This window comes from Neomonachus schauinslandi, chromosome 2, assembly GCF_002201575.2.
Source record: "Neomonachus schauinslandi chromosome 2, ASM220157v2, whole genome shotgun sequence".
In the NCBI taxonomy this organism is placed as follows: Eukaryota; Metazoa; Chordata; class Mammalia; order Carnivora; family Phocidae; genus Neomonachus; species Neomonachus schauinslandi.
Genome location: NC_058404.1, coordinates 182789010 through 182800467, shown reverse-complemented (window position 1 = coordinate 182800467; position 11458 = coordinate 182789010).

The following is an 11458-nucleotide window of genomic DNA, read 5'->3' as shown; positions in this document are numbered from 1 at the left end:
GAAAGAAAGAAAGAAAGAAAGAAAGAAAGAAAGAAAGAAAGAAAGAAAGAAAGAGAAAGAAAGAAAAAAAAAAGAAAGGAAGGAAGGAAGGAAAGAAGGAGGAGGGAAGGAGGGAGGAAGGAAGGGAGAAAGAAAGAGAGAGAGGTTCTTTGAGATTTAAGTATCATAAGTTACTAGCAGCATACAACTGATCAAAACATCATCAATATATTTTAACTTTTGATATGTAATTATAATCTCAGAAGTAATTTTAATGCATTTCAATGAGATGGGTGGAGATATTTCCCCCCAATTAGTTAATATATTCAAGAATGACTATCACTTACTATTAGAGAGATTAAAATTAATCTAATTAAAAGATTAGAATCATTGCTATTCCCAACATTCAGTTCTTTGAACTCCTTCCTAAGTGTATGCCCCAAACACAATATAACTCGTAAGCATCTATAACTTTGATTAGGTCTTTCTCCAATTTTACTGAAAGTAAATAATTGAAAACCATCTAATTTGGGAAAGGATTTGTTATTCAGTCATTAATGTCTCATTCTGTGAAGTATAACCAAAAAGGCCAAGACTTGTAAATTACTATTATTTTACTTGCTATCTTTTCATTTAGAGGCACTTTGTTAAATTAGTTTCAGTAAGAGTTGAGAAAATCAAAATACTTATTTATATCTTTTGGAGTAGAACTACTTTAATGTTTTTATCTTGTGGGGTGCTTTAAATAAAATTTTGTCAAAATCTTATTCAGATTTGGCTCATTCAACTGATGAAAAATATTCTATCATATAACCCAATTATCAGACAAATCAGCCAAGTTAGGTACACTTCTTGTCATTAAAAGTGTGACTTTATTTCTTAAATGAGTGTCTTAATAATCATTTTGGAGAGTATTATTTAAAAAACCACTGAGAAATAAATTATGGAATGCATCATAGAAAATAGATTACTAAAAAGCAGCCATGTTTACATTGATATAGATCAGATATAATTAATTTTATAATGAGTGTAAAACAGGATAACAATGCTGTTTCTCATTACTTGATTTGCAATAAAATAGCACACTATTTTACCAAAATTATGTTATTTGTGGAGCCAGAAATGTGAGAAAGCATGATACTCTTTCTGTAAGTTGTGTGAATGTGTGCTTCTAACTCTGATATGTGGCTTTGGGAATAATTAAATAAGAATTATGTCCAAAAATCAGAAGTAATTTTGTTAATTTCCTTAGTTCTCATGCCTAAACTTTTGTTTAATGAAGTTATTTAATAAGAAAGTAATATGTATCCATATACTACTAAAACTAACCGAACCAACATGTATCAAATACCTAAGTATTTATTCATAAGAAGTAGGTAAGATACGATTTTTATCAAAATCAGCTCTAACAACCTCATGGAATAGCATATACAATATCTGAAAAATGTAACCTAAAATTTCTATCTTCAGGTTTTATGCAATGTATCATGGAAATCTTGGTGGTCTGAGAAAATATTCCAGTTATATCTTTTAAGAGTTAGCATCATTAATTACCCTGGCAGCTCAATTGGTGTCAGGCACTTTCCTTTCCAGTTAATGATAAGTCCTAGGGAGGAGGAATCAGACTTTTCTTAAATACACAAATTCCCCCAACACGCACATGCACACACATATGCACAGATGTTGCCGTTAGTAGTCAGATTCAACCACAAGAACAAAAAGATTATAGGATACCCACCCATCAGATAATAATGGCCAATATTAAATGGGCACTTACTAGGTGCCAGTCACCGTTCAAAGTTATTGACATATACTAGCACTTAATTGGTCCTTATACAGCAACTTTGTGAGGTTGGTCTGATAAGCATCCCCATTACCAGAGGAGGAAATGGATACTCAGAGGCCACAGGACTGGCAGCTGGGGAAGGCAGTATGTCATCCAAGGGCGCCTTAGCCCCAGAGCTCAGTTTAATCATCACACACTTGGCCTTCCTGGCACATGAGTTCATTTATTATTACTTCCATTCCATAATTAACCACTACTGGTTCGTAATAGCAACCCCGGTGGTAGGCAGAATAATGCCCTCCCCAAAGGACATCCATATTCTAATCTCTGGGACCTGTGAGTGCGTGGCAGGAGGGCCTTTGCCGATGTGATTGAGTTAGGGATCTTGAGATGGAGAAAATGTCCTGGATTACCCCAGTGTCCTCAAAAGGTGTATCAGGGAACGGGAGGCCGGAGAGTGAGAGTCAGGGGAGACCTGACCGTGGAATCAGAGGTCAGAGTGAGTGACTGCTAATTGTGAAGATGAAGGAAGGGGCCATGAGGCAAAGAACAGCAGCAACTCCGAGAAGCGGGAAAAGGCAAGAAAACAGGCTCTCCCCTAGAGCATGCCGAAAAGAGCACAACCCTCCCAACCTGTTGATTTTAGCCACATAAGGACCAGGTCAGACTTCTGACCTCTCCAACCATAAAATAATAAATCTGTGTTGTTCTAAGCCGCTATGTTTGCGGTATTATTACAGAAGCAATAGGAAACTAATTCAACCGCCAAAGCACAAAGCAAGGGCATCAATCAGAGGAGGGCATGAGCATCGACCAACCATCGTATACAAGCTGATGGCAGCACCATGCTTGCTGCCAAATAAAGCCGGGAAATATGTTTGAGCAGCTAAGAAACAACAAATAGTTTCTTGTTTCGGTTCTTCCTCTTGTCTCCGTTTTGGAATAAGTGAAGATTATCCATGGAGATAGATTCTCATTTTTACTTTCACAAAATTGACTTTGGTGGTTCTTTTTATGAAACTTTCCCCTTCTTTGCTTCAGTATCAATTTTTGCTTGAAGACTTTTCAAAACTTTCCCTTTCCGAACATTTCCTGCTGGTTTTGAGCCCTGACTCTACCAGTGAACTTGCTCCCAGACCATTGGCATTATTATAATTGCTGCGGTAATAATTCATGTAACTACTACCCCGTGCTCAAAGGAAGCACCTTCTCTGCTCTTACATAATTGCTAATTCCGCTGTCAGACAGTCTTCCTGCATCTCAAGCTCCACACAGCAGCCAGAGGGAGTTTTCACTCCAGAAATCTGACAGTGTCATTCCTCTCCTCCAACTCCTTCCCTGACTCCCACTACACTGAGAATGAAGAACAGATTGCTAAGCGTGAGAGCCAAGCGCCCCTCGTGATCGGCCTCCCCTCATGGTCTCCCAAACTCACCTGGCGTCTCTCTCCCAAGCTCTGCCAGACTCCAGCCCTACCACGCTGCTCATCGCTCTGAAACGTGGCAGGTTCTCTCAAGCCTCTGTACCTGCACATCCTGCTTTCTTTGCCTAGAGCAACATCTGCTCCCTTTTCCATCAGGCTAATGCTGTCCCCTCCTTCCCTGACTCAAGGAGAGATCTGATTGTTTCCCAGCATCACCGGCAAAGACACAGTAATAGACATACAGGTGTGAGTCCAGAACATCCACCCTATTTACCTTTGAGCTGTGGTTTCCTATGTCATCTATCTCTGATTTCTCTGATTTCCTGGCTGGATACTGAACTACCAACCTCTGTTTTCTGGCTTTTTGGCTTTGGTCTTTTCCACTGGACCACCGACACTATAATGCTCAGTCCCTTGAAACTAGTACCATCTGCAGCCCCAGGTAAGAGACATTCCCAGAGGATTCAGCCTCAGGTCATAGCCACCCCTCCCCCTACACACACACACACACACACACACACACAGCCCAGATGAGAGAACACTAAGGGACACTGATATAATAACAATAATCTCTACCTATTGGGTACCACAGCATGCCAGGCATTATGTTAAGCACTTTGTTTCTTTCATAAAAAAGAAAAATCAGGGTTCCTGTGTGGTGCACTTGGTTGAGCGTACCATTCTTGGTTTCAGCTCAGGTGGTGATCAGGGTCATGAGGTCAAGCCCCGTGGCCAGCTCCATGCTCAGCATGGAGTCTGCTTGAGATTCTCTCTCTCCCTCTCCCTCTGCCCCTCCCCACTCCTCCTTCCCCATGCTCACACTCTCTCTCTCTATAAAATAAATAAACCTTTTTAAAAAAATGAAAAAGGAAAAGAAAAATCACCTACACAGCAGGTATTATCTTTTCTCCACTGACAGGTGAGGAAACTAATTTCACTAAGATGAAATACCTTGTCTAATGCCACAGAGCTTTTAGTGATTGAGCAGCTGGATCACATGACTTTTGGGAGTTCATCATCAGTTAACCAGCCCCAGTCCATTGTTTTCTGATCCTGTGGACCCCCAGCCACCCCCACCACACTTGAAAGTACTTCTCTGAACTACCAAAGTTACTTTTCATTTAGTTCACTGGAGTCTAATTGTGTGGACCTGTGTGTCTCCCTAGAGACGTGAGCTCCTCAGAGTAGGGATTGTGTCTTTCAAAACTGAGCACACAAAAAAAGCACAAAAAACGTCTTTCTAAACTATTACCAGTGGTCCCAAAACATATCCATTGCCCTAGCTTTGCACACCCTCCTTAACTGCATTTATGCATACACCTACCAGGAAGCTAGGAACAAAATTTTGGTCTCCTATCAACCCTCTCAGTTCAGGTTCCCAGGGCAATTATGAGTTCTCCTTCTGAACTGATTTTTAACTGGCATATTAGGTTGGTATTGTAAGTCACTTCCAAATCCCTCGAGAAATCAAAAGTGTTTTTTATTTATAAAAGAATGCATATGTATGTGAGAGTTTAATAAAATCCTAGGAAAGTGAAGTTTAAAAGCTGAAAGGATCTATGGGGGGGCAGGGTCAGCTGGTTCACATCTTCCTTTTTGCAGACAAAACAAGCAAGGTCAATGCCAAACTTAAAAACTAGTCCCTGAATACATTTTGTGTTTGGCCCACCTGATTCTTTTTTTAAGTTGAGTCAATATTTTTAAATTGTGTGCTCATACACACACACATACAGAAAGAGAAAGTGGGAGGGAGGGAGAAAAAGGGTTCTGTTGGTTCTGCTTCTGTTGAAAAATTGAAATATCTGGTAGCCTCTAGGTATATACCCAAGAGAAATGAAAACATCTGTCTATGTGAAAATTTGTACATGAATGATCATAGTGGCATTATTCATAATTCCCCAAAAGCAGAGACAGTCCAAATATCCATCAACTGATGAATGGTAAATGAAATGTGGTAGATCCATATAATCCATCAATCCCTAGAATGGAATATTATTCAGCCATAAAAAGGAGTGAAGTGCTGATACATGCTGTAACGTGGATGAACCTTGAAAAATAAGTGAAAGAACAAGTCACAAAAGGCCCAATATTAAATGATTCCATTCATATGAAATGTCCAGGATAGGCCAACCTGTAGCCATGGAAAGTAGATTAGTGGCTGCATGGGGCTAGGAGAGAGCAGGAATAGGAGTGGCTGCTAATGGGTAATGGGTCTCTTTTTGGAGTGACGAAAATGTTCTAGAACTGATTGTGGCAATGGCTGCACCACTCTGTGAATATACAAAAAAACATTAAATTGTTTAAAAAAATACGCACATATAGGCATATACCTGCATATACATGGGTGTGTGGATAGATATAGACATGAATATGTAGCAACAGGGGGCCCACATAACTGTGGAATTCTAGTAATTATTGGCTGGATCTAAGTCATGGCTACCACCTTTGAATGAAACTTCTTCCAAGGTCTCCACCACTCAGCTATCCCCAACTACAAGCTTCACCCACTTCACTCAACCTTTTCCTGCCTGGCCTGGGTCTTTGAGTTTTCAGCTTTGCGTCAAGACTATCATGGAATTTCAAAGATATAAAAGATGTCACCAGTCTAATCTCTTTACCAATAGGACAACAGGAGTCCCCATTCTTGTCATGGTCACCATCATTCATGGTCACCTCATTCATGGTCATGAACACCATCCTCTGCTTAAATTCTTTCAGTGAGGGTCATTCACTCTGTAGTGAGTCATCCCATTACTATTGTTGCTACTGTCATTACTGTTAATAACATTTATGTAATGACTTGAAATTTACAGAATGCTTTAACTGCTTTATCTTGCTTGATCGTCGTAACTAACCTGTTAATTACTTACTGTTATCCACATTTTACAGATAAACACACTGAGAAATTGGATGACTTGTCCAAGGAGGTGGAATTTGAGCTCAGATTTTCTGACTTCAAATTCCATGCTGTTATAGTATGAAACATTGCCAACATACATAAAAGTGCAAAATCAAGTAAGAGACATCCAGGTACCCACCATTGAGATTAAAGAGATGTCAACTTTTGTGGTATTTGTGTCAGAACTCCCCCATGCTCTTTATCCTGTGCTGGGGTTTACCATCCTTAAGAGGACCCGATCATCCCAATGTGGTGTGTATAATTAAGTCCAATCCCTCCATCATGGAGGGCCATTCTGTCTTCATTTTAAACGGATGTTCTTGAGGATTTCCTTGGTTCAAAGGAAATGTCTAAAGGAAAAGGGGGACACAGAGGGAAGAATGATACAGAAACACTTGGTGAATGTTCTTATTTTAGCATATATCATTCATGACAATCTCTCCCTCTCATTTTCTAACAACTGGTTAACTCTACTTTCAAAAACTCCATGAGATGGACCCAACTGTTTTGTTACACTAGAGTACAGCTGTGTCAAATAAGTGGGCTTTAACTAGGTGGGTACGGGCCAGGTTGTAGTAAAACCAATGGTGCTGTTGTGCTGGAATCTACTGTTTGGGGAAATAACCTGATGTGGGGTGGAGCAATTTGGAGAGGCTTTTCCAACTCTACCACTCGTTGACTGTCCCATCCACACAGTGGTTGGTGTCCCCGGGCCTCCTTTCCATCCTATGTAAAATAGAGCTAAGAACACAGGCTGGACCCCTGTTATCCCTGCCCCAGCCTGATCCAGATGTGCTTTCACCCAGCACAGCTAAGGAAGAATCACCCTATGCCTGGAAATGCAACTCATTTCATGAGCTGAATGCAATCAGAGGGCTTAACCAACTGAGCCACCCAGGAGCCCTTGAGGGCTGAGGAGCCAGCTCAAGATGAGTCATCTGGCTCAAGAGTTGATTGTCAGTGGTCCTAGCCACACACTTCACCACCAATAGCCATTTCATTTTATCTCTGCACAGATGCTCAAACCACAGATTTCCTGGGTCTGCAGCCTCCCAGGAAATGGAAGCCAAACAACAGATGATTCATATTTCCTCTCAAGTGGCAAGAAAAACTATCTGCCACGGAAATCGCCACCAACCTTGCAAGGCCCTGGCCTGAGGTTCTCCTTCCACGTGCTCAGCTGATGGGCTTGGGCTCGCCTGGGTCCAGAGACTGTCTGTCCTCCCACTGGGTTCTCTCCAAAAATGAGAGGGGAAAGACAGAAAGAGCTGGAGGAGGAGAGGAGAGTTAACATTTATTAAGTGCCAGTGTGAGCCGGGTTCTGATTCCATGAGCCACTTTACATCTATTATGTCATGCAATTTCACTACAATAAAGTGAGGCAGGTATTCGATGCTATCTGCCATACTTTACATTCTCTTTTTATTGTCCATTTCCCTCACTAAATGGTTCACTGCTCTATCTCCAGTTTCTAGAACTGGGATATAATAACATATAGTGATTATAAATAATGCTCATACCAGCTACTGTTCTAAGTACTTTAACACACTAACTCAAGCAAATAGTAATAGTAATAATCAGCACTTAGCTTTTGCCAGACCCTGTTCAATTTTCATACATTAACTCAGTTATTTCTCACAACAACCCTATGACTTCAAAATAAAACAAAACCAAACAAACTACTATCTCCACTTTCCAGATGATGCAGCTGAGGCATGGAAAAAAAAAAAAAACTGGCTTGCCCATTCTCCTATAGCTAGATTCAATTCCAGGCTCTAGTTTCAACCATGATGCTAGTCTGCCTCTCTCAACATAGAGGCTTAATAAATATTTGTTAAATGAATAATCATACCCATTTTACAGATGCAGAAATTCAGCTACTTGCTAAGATCCCACAGCTTGTAGGACCAAACTAGGATTCAAACTGAGACTTGTGTGATCATAAACTACCATAACCACAGCCTATGAATTATTTTTAATTATAACAAAATATACGAAGCATAAAGTTTACTGTAGTAACCACTTTTAAGTGTACAGTTCTGAGGCATTCAGTACATTCACACTGTTGTGCAACCATCATCACCATCCATCTCCAGAACTGTTTCATCTTCCCCAGCTGAAACTCTGCACCCATTAAACACTAACTTCCCATTCCTATAAAATTCTTAACAAGGAGAAATGTGGCCAGAGTTCAACCCTGGAGTGAGAATTCAACTATGCGGGATGATTTGAGAGGAGCAATAAAGAATTCCCGCCCTTGAAATTTGCTCCTCTGTTAGCGGTCATAAATTCGGACATTATACCATTAAACAGTCATTCTTTTGATTTTTTAGAGATCTTGAGATCTTCAAGAGTCCAAAGAGAAGGTTGGGATATCAGGCAGCCACAATGCAGGGATGGCTTAAAGGGAAGATTAGAAAGGTTGGCACCGAGAAACTCCCTTCTCTTCTAGCTTGTTCGGGACTGGGGGCTGCCTTCTTTTGTTCACTCATCAAATACTGGGGAGTGTCCATCGTGTTCCAGGCACTGCTGAAGTGCTGGGGATATGCTGATGAGCATTATCATGGGGCTCCACGGAAGAGTAAACAGTATGACCCTCCATGCTATGGAAGAAGGGCTCGAACTCTGGGAACACCTAGAAGGAGTTCAAGGAAGGCTTCCCAGGAAAAGCAACAACTAAGCCCAGAACTAAAGTTTGCATAGGGGTCATCTTGATGAAGGTGGCTGGAGAGAAGTGGAGGGAGGGCAGGAAGAATGTTCCAGGGCAAAGGGAACAGTACGTGAAAGACTGGAAAGCAAGATACCAGTGTGAGGAATAGCACAATTGTCAACAGAGGGGATGAGGCATGGTGTGGGGAGAACAGAGAGAGAGAGAGAAGGCTGGAGTGGGTGTGGGGACCTGATCAGGTCAGGCCTTCTAAACCAAATGAAGGAATATGGACTTTATCCTGACAGCAACTTGGAGCCACAGTGGATTTAAAGCAGGAAGGCTGCACACTCAGATTTGCATCTCACAAAATGTGGAAGACAGAAAGGAAGGAGGGACAGAACTGGGAATAGGGCGACCGGGTAGGAGTTGGTTATGTAAATCAGGCCAGAGATGAGGGTTCTCTGAACCGGGGTAGTTGGGCACCGCGGAGATGAAGTTGGTAGACAGGTTCAAGAGTGACCGTGGAAGCAGAATTAAGAGGACTCGGTGATTTTGGAGAGATGGGGAGAGACAGGAGTCACAAATGATGCCTGGGTTTCTGGTTTGAATAACCAAATGGCTGGTGGTTATATTCACCTATTCACTGAGATAAAGGACCCTGGGAGAGTGGCTGGTTTGGGGAGAAGTTAATCAGTTCCTTTCTGGACAAGTTCAACCCAGGGTCCTGTGAAACACCCCAGGAAAGATGTTCAGGAGGACAGCAAAAAGGAGCCGACAGGTGCTGCTGGTACGATTCTCCCTTTTCTATACATGGGGGTTAGATAGGGTGGAGGAAAAGTTGACAAGAGGAACTAGAATCTAGTTAATTCTAGATAACAGCTACCCACTAATCCACTTATATATATATATATATTTATTTATATATATATATATAAAATAAACACACACGTTAGAATGGAACACAGTGTTGCTGTGTGACAGTTCTTCTGGGTCAGTAGAGTTTGAAGATCTAGAGCGAGCATGCAGGGGCTGGGGGACATGAGGCAGGAAATCCCTGGAAATGAGCTTGACAATTCCAGTCCGGTGCTGTTTATGAATTTCTTGATCACAGTATACTCGATTTCTACATTAACAACACTGGCACAGACGTGCACCAGTCAAAAACCTGGCAAGTGGTTTATTGTTAGAGGTGATAAAAGATAAAAGATGCTCTGGAGTCAGATAGTGGTGATGATTGCACAACCTTGTAAAATACTAAAAACCACTGAATTGTAGACTTTTAAAGGACAAATTTTATGGTATCTGAATTATATCTCAATAAAAAAGAATTCTTAATAAAAAGAATCCTGGCCAGTACTCTTCAGTCACAGTGACCCTGCGAGCTCTTCCCTTTTGTAAGTGTTTCTGGTTGGCCCAGGGTCCTGTGATGTATTCTGCCTTCAGGGACTGAAGATGGTGCCCTCCACCCTCGAGTAACCTTTCCACAGCCAATCCTGATGCTTCTCCTTGTCGTTGCTGCACCTCAAGAGCAGAGCTGCAGACCCGGCAGCAGGTGCATTTGCTATTGAGGAACGTAAAACGTTGTGAGGAAGATAGAGTTTTGAATGAAGTTAGTAAAGCCCTTAGAGATATATTTTTACCTCCAAAGCTATGAAACAAAAATTTTTTTTATTTAAAAAAAATTTTTTTAAAGATTTTATTTATTTATTTGAGAGAGAAAGAATGAGAGAGAGAGAGCATGAGAAGGAGGAGGGTCAGAAGGAGAAGCAGACTCCCTGCTGAGCAGGGAGCCCGATGCGGGGCTCGATCCCGGGACTCCAGGGTCATGACCTGAGCCGAAGGCAGTCGCCCAACCAACTGAGCCACCCAGGCGCCCCTGAAACAAAATTTTAAATTGAGAAGATATTGTTGACATTTTACTCAACGCCTTAGCTATGTTTAGGTGCCGAACCTAATGCTTTACAGACTTTATTTAATCACTGTAATGATTCCTTGAAATAGATAGCAGTAGTGTACCATGAGAAAGTTGAGGCAAAGATGACTAGCTACCCCAAGTTCCACAGCTAGTGGCAGAGCCCAGATTTGAACCAGACGACAGAACCCAGTGCCCACTGTACTAGCTCTCCTCCCATACCACAGGTGCCCAGAAAGGACTTTATTCAGCTCATCTATAGGACTCAGCTTAGACATTGTTTTATCTCAGAAGCTTCCTCAAAAGCTCCTACATTTGGTGAGATGTCCCTTGTCTATGACACAAGTTGCCTGTATTTCTCCTCTCACGTTATTTATCACACTAGGACATGATTGCCTATTACTTCAGCTGTACTGATTGTAAATGGTGTGAGGGCAGGGATCACACCCACCGTGTCCGGTTATCTATCCCCAGGGCCCGGCATGTGGGTGGTTTTCCAAAACCAAATTGAATGAATGAACAAATTTCTATGTACCATCCCTTACTCTCAAGAGACTTTTCCGGACCTCCCTACTCTGTAATTTAATTCATTTTGCTTTGTTGTAGGTAATGCACATAATATAAAACTCCCCTCCTCCAATGGATTCTCTTTCCAAATGTTCAATGCTTTTCTAATTTTGTGACTCAGACTTGTTGACTGGTTTTTGCCTCTGGGGTCTGTTCTCCTGGTTTTAATTGTGGTCCCAAACTTGTGGTATAATTGGGATATTGGTGATGGAAAAAGGATGGTCTAACTTTTACCTAACTGG